The sequence below is a fragment of the Pteropus alecto genome, unplaced genomic scaffold (assembly GCF_000325575.1).
Source record: "Pteropus alecto unplaced genomic scaffold, ASM32557v1 scaffold45, whole genome shotgun sequence".
NCBI lineage: Eukaryota > Metazoa > Chordata > Mammalia > Chiroptera > Pteropodidae > Pteropus > Pteropus alecto.
In genome coordinates this window covers 16,225,798-16,234,301 of record NW_006442491.1, presented here as the reverse complement: position 1 = coordinate 16,234,301, position 8,504 = coordinate 16,225,798, and the positions used below count along the sequence as shown (strand labels likewise).

The following is an 8,504-nucleotide window of genomic DNA, read 5'->3' as shown; positions in this document are numbered from 1 at the left end:
GAATTTATCTACACTTCCCAAAAGTTCTTTGAGCATCTTTATAACCAGTGTTTTGAACTCTGCATCTGTTAGATTACTTGACTCCATTCTCTCTGGATCTCTGTTCTCTCATATGGTTTCTGCTTCTTTGTCTTCCCATTTTGGCTGCCCTTCCGTGTCTGTTTCTATGTACGAAGCAAAGCTCCTAAGTCTCCCCTTCTTATTAGTGTGGATTTGTGAAGTAGGTGTCTAGTGGCACAGTCCTGAGAGGGGTTCAGCTGCAGGACAAATTTAGTCCAAGCCTCTGCCCCTCAGGGGCCACCTGTTAAGATTCAGCAAGCAACACATAGATGCTGTGCTCATAGTTGCTTCAAAAGGCCACACCAGAAACCGAGGCCAGCTGCCTCCAGTGTGAGTCTAGGCACTGCTCAGCAAGGAGCACCTGACTCACTGAAGATATACCTGGATGTGGCTTGGGTGGGGTCATGAGTTGGGGGAGGCAGGGTTTCAGGGAATCCTCTGGGCAGAGCGACCTCTGTTATCCAGTTTGATGACCTCACAGCTATGGCAGCAAGGTGTCTGCTGCACTGATAGAGGGGAGGGCTCAGCAAGGAACAATGGATACCTCCAGCACTTCTCTACAGAGCTAGTCTCATCTCAGCCCTAATTCTAACAGTGTCTCCCTGGAATTCCCTGGTGCCTCCTACGTGCAGCCAAATCGGCACTGGTGCTCAGAGTGAGCAGGTCCGTAACCGTGAAAATCTGCTCATGGATATGGCCCCTTTAAGAGGCTTCTGCCGTTGCCTCCGTCTCCCTCAACCTCTTGAGACTGGGCAGCCCTGAGTCCTCACCTCATCCCACCTTATGCCGTTGCAGGGTGATTTCTTGGATTTCTCTCTAGTTGGATTTCTCCCTACTTGGATTTCTCCCTAGTTGTATAGCTTGTTCATCTAGATGTCAGGCGATTTTTCCGTGCTTCTGCTCCTTGATTTGGTCGCTAGAGGGATGAACAGAGCCTTTATCATCTACGCCATTTTTTTTTTCCTCCTCCGAAAGTACAGGCTTTCTTAACAGCTAGGTTTTCTGGTAACTGTGTTTGCACCTGTGCTTTGGGGGCAAGATGGTGAACTGCTCATTATCACCATCCCCAGTAGGTCTTATAGTGGTCAAACCTGATCAACTATGCATGCAAAACATTGATTCGACAGCAACAGCCAGTTGAAGACTTAGGGTGAGGTCTTGCACAAAGTAGCATCTATCTTTGTGGATTTTGGAGCTGGCTTGGTGGCCATGGATGGGTTCAAAGATAAGTTTCTTGAGTATCTTAATGATATGTCTCTATAATGAAGATTTGTTATGTAAATGAAATTTTCAGCTTCCTGAGACCATGAGACCTTACATGTTGAAAATTTTCTTCTGAATTAACTAATCATTTTGGTGATTTTTAATACACAACTGAGCAAACCATATAAATATAATACAAATTTGTATAAATAATTTTTAAACATAATAGGTTTTTATTGGAAAAGCATTTCTTATTTTTATTTTATTTATTATTATTATTTTTTTAAAGCCTACAGCACTCGGTATTCCTAGGTGATCTCTTATCCAAATACTAACCAGGCCCGACCCTGCTTAACTTCGAGATCAGACGAGATCGAGCATGTTCAGGGTGGCATGGCCATAGACAGAAAAGCATTTTTTATTCGTAGTACTTTTAAAAATTCTGTGGTTGATACAACTGGCCACTGGAATGAGACAGAGTTCAGTATAAATTGTATTCTTTTTTTTTTTCTTTTGGTAAATGTAAAACTGAGAAACCTTGTTAATAAATATTAAGTATATTTAGACAGAAGAAATTTTGATGTGGCAGCATCTCTCAAAATACTTTAAAAGTATTTGAACTTTTAAATTATGTGCCAAAAGTCAAATGGTAATCTCTGATGAAAAATTCTTTTAAAGTATCTGCTAGGTGACAGCTGAGTGATATCTGCTTTCAGTTTTGTAGAAAGCAAAAAATTGGAAAACACCTGATTTCCAAAAAGATTTGTTACCCAGTCATTTCTCGAGTCATTTACTTTCTCAGCATGGGCACTGATATTTTGGATTTTCTTTGTTAGGGGCCCCAGAAGTTTTTGCATTCTAGTGGTAGAGGTATGCCTTTGTTTTTGCCAGGTGGAACATGCTTCCCTCTATAGATTATAAGGGATGGCAGACCAGCAAGACTGTGTACGTTTCCCCAGACAGATTCATTTTAAGAAAGGGAGGGTGTGGAAGATATTGTTTAGAAATATATTCCATTTAAACTGTCTAGACCGTATATCTCATTTTCATGTACCAACCCAGTTCAGTTTGAAGGCTGTTCGCTGGAGTATATTCCTAGGAGTAAAATTGCTGGGTCAAAGCACTTACTTCAATTTTAGATATTGCTGAATTGTTCTTAAAAGGGATTGGTCCAGTTTTTACTCCCATTATTCATGTTTGGGTGTTCTAGTTATTTTTTTACTCCAGTCTAATGAGTATGAAATGGTATTTGGCAGTTTGATTTTACATTCGCTTTATTACTAGTGAGAGTTTCATGTGTTTAAAGGCCATTGGGTTTACTTTTATATGAATTGCTTTTTTTTGCCTTTGCCCATTTGTCTATTAGATTGTTTGTCCTTTTTTATTGATTTATAGGGGTTATTCATATATTCTGGATAGTAATCCTGGGATTATATGTATAGCAATGATTTCCTAGTGAAAGCTTGTCTTACTTTATTTTGCAGTTTAAAATTTTTACCTATAAATGATTGGATAAGTAAATAAATGATGAGAGGGGACAAATCTTATAGAAGAATTCCGAATAATATAAGTAGATACTTACCCTTCCAGGATGTGGAATGTAATTTATCTCTTTTGTTCCCCTTGAGTATAGGCTTGATTTAGTGACTCTTATCCAAAGGATAGAACATAGAAAGGGGAAAAAGGTAACTACAGTGGAGAAACCTGGAAAATACTACTTTAACCAAATAATCAGGGTGCCCCCCTGATAAGATGTGATTAAGAGGAAATATTGCCTCTGTGGTATTTCCCCCAAAACCCATAACCCCATTCTAATCATGAGATAAACATCAGATAAATTGAGGGACGTTCTACAATATGCTGGGTAGTATTTCTCAAAACTGTCAAGGGTATAAAAAATAAGGAAGCACTAAGGAGCTGTCACAGACCAAAGGAGACAAGATGAATAAATGTAATGTTATATCCTGGATTGGATCTTGTAACAGAAAATAGTACATTAGTATAAAAACTGGAGAACTTTGACTAAAATCTGGAGTTTAGGGAATACAAATATACCAATATTGGTTTCTTAGTCTGGCAAAGGTACCATGGTCATCTAAACTGTTAACATTAAGTAAAACTGGGTAAGAGGTGTCTGGGAATTCACTGTATCATCTTTGCAACTTTTTTGTAAATCTAAAATTATATTCCAAAGTAAAAAGGCTATTATGAATTTTTTAGTTAATTTTGTTGAATCTAAGGTGCCAATGCATATAAGATACACCATTATTTTAGGTACTACTAACAAAGAAAAATACTTCTAATATAATTAAGAAATGACATCAGTTCTAAGAAGCACTTTAATTTCAGAGCTATTAAATGAGAAAAAAGGCATATCTTGGAATAGATAAACTATGGTCTTTTTAAAAAATAGGTAACATTCAAAAGCTACAAAAAAGTATATGGTGGAAAGTTTACCTTCCTGGGAGTAGTCACTTGTTATCAGGTTTTTATGTAGCCTTCCAGATATGTTGGCTTCATATGTAAGCAATTATATATGTTGTATCCTCCCCCCACTTTTTTTTTACATAAGTGGTATGCTGTACTCACTACCCATACTATGCTTTTATCCTTTCACTCTCACTAAACAGTATCATGTTGGAAGTAGTTTCATACCAGTACATTCTTTTAAAAAAATTATTTGGTATTTCATTGTATGGATGTGCCTTAATTTATGTAGAAGTGTTGACTGACCTTGTACACATGTCATGTTATACATTTGTGGAGTCTGCCTTTAGGATTAATTCTTAGAAGTAAAATTGCTTCATCAGAGAGATATATGCATTTAAAATTTTATTGCCAAGTAACTTTCCATAGAGATTTACCCAGTTTACATTAGCAGTAGCAGTAACTCATGACTTGTTTTTAACTTTCTTTATGGTGTCTTTTTAACAGAAATTTTAACAAATTTTAATGTAGTCAGTTTTATTACTCTTCCTTTATAGCTTGTACTTTTTTGTGTTATATTTAAAAAAATTTCCTCCCTATACTGATGTCGTAAAGGTGCTCTCCTATCTTTCTTCCTTAGTGATTAAAATTTTTGCTTTTTCACATTTTGTTCTTTTTATCTACTTGTAATTTTATGTATAGTTTGTTGTAATGACCTAATTATTTTTATTTGGTAAGCAGTTGTCACAGTCCCATTTAGAGAATAGTATGTTTTCCCCCTATAGATTTGAAATACACCTTAGTCATATAAAACTTCAAGTTTGTCTTTGTTGTTTTTAGCTCTTTACTCCTCTAATTTCAGTATAAGTCCTTGTTGAGATTTTGATTGGAATTTCGTCTGATACTGAGATTAGCCTGGGGAAATTTATCATCTTTATGATATAGAATTTTCCCATCCAGACATGCTTTCCATTTCCATTTATTTAGTTTCTTTTTATGTATTTAAGTAAATTCTTGTAACTTTTTTCAAAATGGTCTGATATACTTTTATTGGATTTATCCCTAGATGCATAATTTTATTGCTTCGACTATAACCTAATTGATTACTACATGGGAATGAACTTTTTATTGTTATTGTTTTTATTAGAGTTATCATTGTAACACTAAGTAATTTTTAGCTTATGCGTTTCTTTGGTTGTCTGGGCAACTTGGCTGATCTATGCTGAATTTACTCACCTGTCTGGGTCTAATCTGGAACTTGGCTGGACTCACTTGGTGGGGATGGAGTGTTAAACTCTCTCTTCCTCTTTGTACCAGAGGCTAGCTGAGTCTTAAAATCATGGTGATGGCAGAGGTGCAAAAGCAGCATTGATTTTCTTATATGTCAAATTCGTTTAGGAAACCTTCCTAAATTTTTGTAGTATCAATAGCTTGACTGTGGATTCTCCTGTTTTCTATGTTAATAATCATGAGGGCAATAAACTGTGACAGTTTATTTCTGATCTGTATACTCCATGTTTCTTTTTCTTGTCTATTTTTCCCCTTGATTTCCCCCGTATACTTGACTATTTGTTCATTTGCAGACTCTTTCTTCTTCAGACCTCTGAAAATTGGAGTGTTTCAGGGTGCTCTCTGTTTATCTGCACTCAAACCTCTAATACAGCTTATATTCAGAAGTTCTCCTTAGTCCCAGAACTTTAAACACTGTAAAATGGAACTCTTGATTTTTACTCCAGGCTTGTTCAATTCCCAGTTTTCTCAACACATGTGTGGTACCGCTCAGGTCAAAAACCAGCATGTGTTCCTTACTTCTTTTTTCCTTACCTCCAAAGTATCGTCAATCCCAACTATTTAATCGCTAACATTTATTTAAGAATCTGCTTATATTCTTTTTTCTCCATTTGTAGGCAGGAGCCAGATTGTATATGTCTTTGTAGTCTTAAATAACCATAAAAAAATTCTGAAAAGTATAAGGTGGTATACAAATAAAATGTGTCAGATGGCTAGCTGGAGTTGGAGTTAAATGTCAGTATCCTTAAGCTTCTTTTGTTTCTTTAACCTTGCACATTGCTTTTTCTTGCCTTTCATTACATATTTACATGGACTCTTTGAAAAGGGTGTAGTTACAAAGAGCTGATTGCCAGCAGGGTTGATCTTCGGTTGAATGCAGTCCTATTTTGTGTTTATTTTTGTCTAATATTCAGGGTACTATGAGAGATTCTGGTTATCGGATACACAAGAAAGATCAAGAGCGTATACTAGATAGGGGAAAATGTGTGTGAGTAGCTCGATTTGTTTTCCAGGAAGAGAGGAGGGAATTTGGAATGAGTAAAAGCACAGTAGAGATGAAAATGGGCATGGAGTGTTTGAGGGAGAGTGACAGGAACTGGCTTATCACGGTGAGAAGGATTGACATTCTTAGTAGCTAGAATGTCAGGATCAGGAGTTTGAACTTCGTTCCAAAGTCTGTGCAGTCATTGTAAACACTTGACAAGAGTGGTAATATGGTGACATCGGTGCTTTAGGAATGTTGTTCTGGCTGTGGGCAGTTCATAGAAGCTGTGACTGTACCCAAAGGCTTTGGCAGTAAGGGTTCTATGAATTGTTTGGTCTTGGGTTGGAGTGTTGCAGTGGGAATGGAGATGAAGGGGTGAATCTAAGGAAGCCTTTGATGACAGTTGTATCATAAATTGGTCATATATTTGATGAAGGGGATAAAATAGAAGAAGCCAGCAAAGGTCATTTAGGGCTATTTTATCATTTCAGATGGATTGTAGTTAAACGGGAAGAGATAGTCCCCCCACATAAAATTAATATCTCAAATTATTTGCTAACGTTGTATCTAGAGACCTAGAAGAAACAAGGGGCCTCACAGAACAGAACCAAATATAGCTTCTGTCAGAATCATATGTTTTGGCTCCTGGTTTCATTGCAGGGTTGAGTTTTGTTGGTTCTGGAACTATCAGTTTCTGTTGTTGTGCTGCCCTTTTATGCTCTGAGTTTTATTGCTATTTAGAAAGACATAATACAAACAATATTTATATGGCTGCTTAGTGGAATGCTTTATATAAGTTATTGGACTCTCCTGGTTCTTGAACCAAACTAGGCATTCACAAGGCACCTCTCCATCTGAGGTGATGGAGTCAGTGTTTAGATGTCTTGAACAAAGGCTACCTCCAGTTCTTTAGCTTCTGAAATGCTTTTTTCTCCAGACTGTCATGGATATATAGAAGAGTTTATCCTTGGCTTTCTTTGTAGTAAATTTTGTTAACGATAAGAGCTTAAAAATTTTTGTTGCTGTGAAACTTTGCTGGAACTTTCTTAGGCAGCAAACGTTACGTGAACATCTATGATGTTTTAGGCAGTAGAGAAAAAGGAGTAAATGCAGTGTGTCCTTGAGAAAATCATGTTAGGCTGGCAGGCAGAGATTTTCTATTAGTAATAATCAGACTACATGGTGAGTCTCCATACAGATAAGGCATCACTCAGTACAAAAAACATTGGGTACAATTCCCAGAATTCCAGAGAACATTTGAACGGAGTTCTGAAAAGGTGGTTAGGAGTTTACTAGGTGAGGAAGCAAGAGGGAGGGAAGAAGGGAAGTTTTTCTAGACAGAAAAGCCAGGATGTGCTAAGGCTTGAGGACTTAAGGGTAGGTGAGTTGAGGGAGGAGAATGATATTCGGTATTGCTGCAATATGGGCTGCTCAGTCTGGGAAGCAGTGGCTTGGGACGGACCAGGAGAGAGAAGTTTAGCCATGGGTCTTTCATGCAGTTCTAAGGCAAGAAAAGGTTTCCAAGTAGGGTTTGACGTGATCAGATGTAGAGAACTGGCCAGAGAACTTGGCTGAGCTGTTGCAGGAGACAAAGCTTGGATGAGAATTTGAACTAGAGTATTGGCATTGGCAGTGGAGGAAAAAGGGACGGAAAATGAGAACAGTTTTATAAGCTGAACGAATGGGTGAGGCGAAGGAAGAATTGGTAAGTTTTAAAAGATAGGGTGGGTGATGACGAAATGGTGAAAAAAAAGGCAAGAAGTTAAGATCAGGGGATTTAATGACTTAGATCAATGACTTAGGAAATGTGGGTCTGAAACATGGGTCTAGCTTTGTGCTGGAAATGTAGCTTGGTAGTTACTAGCATATAGATTGTAAATGAAACCATGAATGCAGCAGATAGGATTATTTATAGGGGGATCATGGAGAACTGGATTCAAGGACAGATTTGAGCAAAGACATTGTCCCTTTTATTGAGTCTTTCAAAGTAGGTGATTTTTTATTTTTTTTAAATGAGGGGGCCTATTATTTTCTAGTTTTAATTGACATCGTGAATGGGTATAGTAGGATATCCTAAACATTAAAGCATACAACATTCATTTGTAATGTTATGTCATTTATAGATTTATTATTTTTAAATAATTAGAACAGATACTTAATCTGTTTTATTTTAGTGCTGTTAATGTGAATAATTTTCATAAACTTTTTCATTATATTTTGATTTTGGAGTATATATTAGAATCATTTGTGAAGCTTTTAAAGACACCAGTGCAATGCTAGATTTCACTTGAGATGGTTTGTAATTGAGGCCCCATTATTTGTCATTTGTGTGTTTTAAAGCTCTGTGGGTGATATTCTCTAGTTGAGAACTCTGTTTATCAGTGGTTTGGGCAGAGGCTTTGTTAGTATATTTTGTTTCTTGCTTATATAGTTTTTTTTGGCATAAAGTTGTGGCAGGAAAGGCCACACAGAATACTAGCAAGTTCATTGTTCTGGCCACCACAGTGAGACCATTTAAATATTTATGTGAATTTAAATT

The 8,504-nt window shown here is 36.9% G+C and overlaps 1 protein-coding gene and 1 pseudogene across 1 annotated transcript in view; one reads left to right on the top strand and one right to left on the bottom strand.

The window, feature by feature from the left end:
- ATRN (attractin) overlaps window positions 1-8,504 on the top strand; it is a 140,470-nt gene that overhangs the window by 14,040 nt on the left and 117,926 nt on the right. The window lies entirely within an intron of this gene.
- Window positions 1,551-1,668, bottom strand: LOC112471186 (annotated as a pseudogene).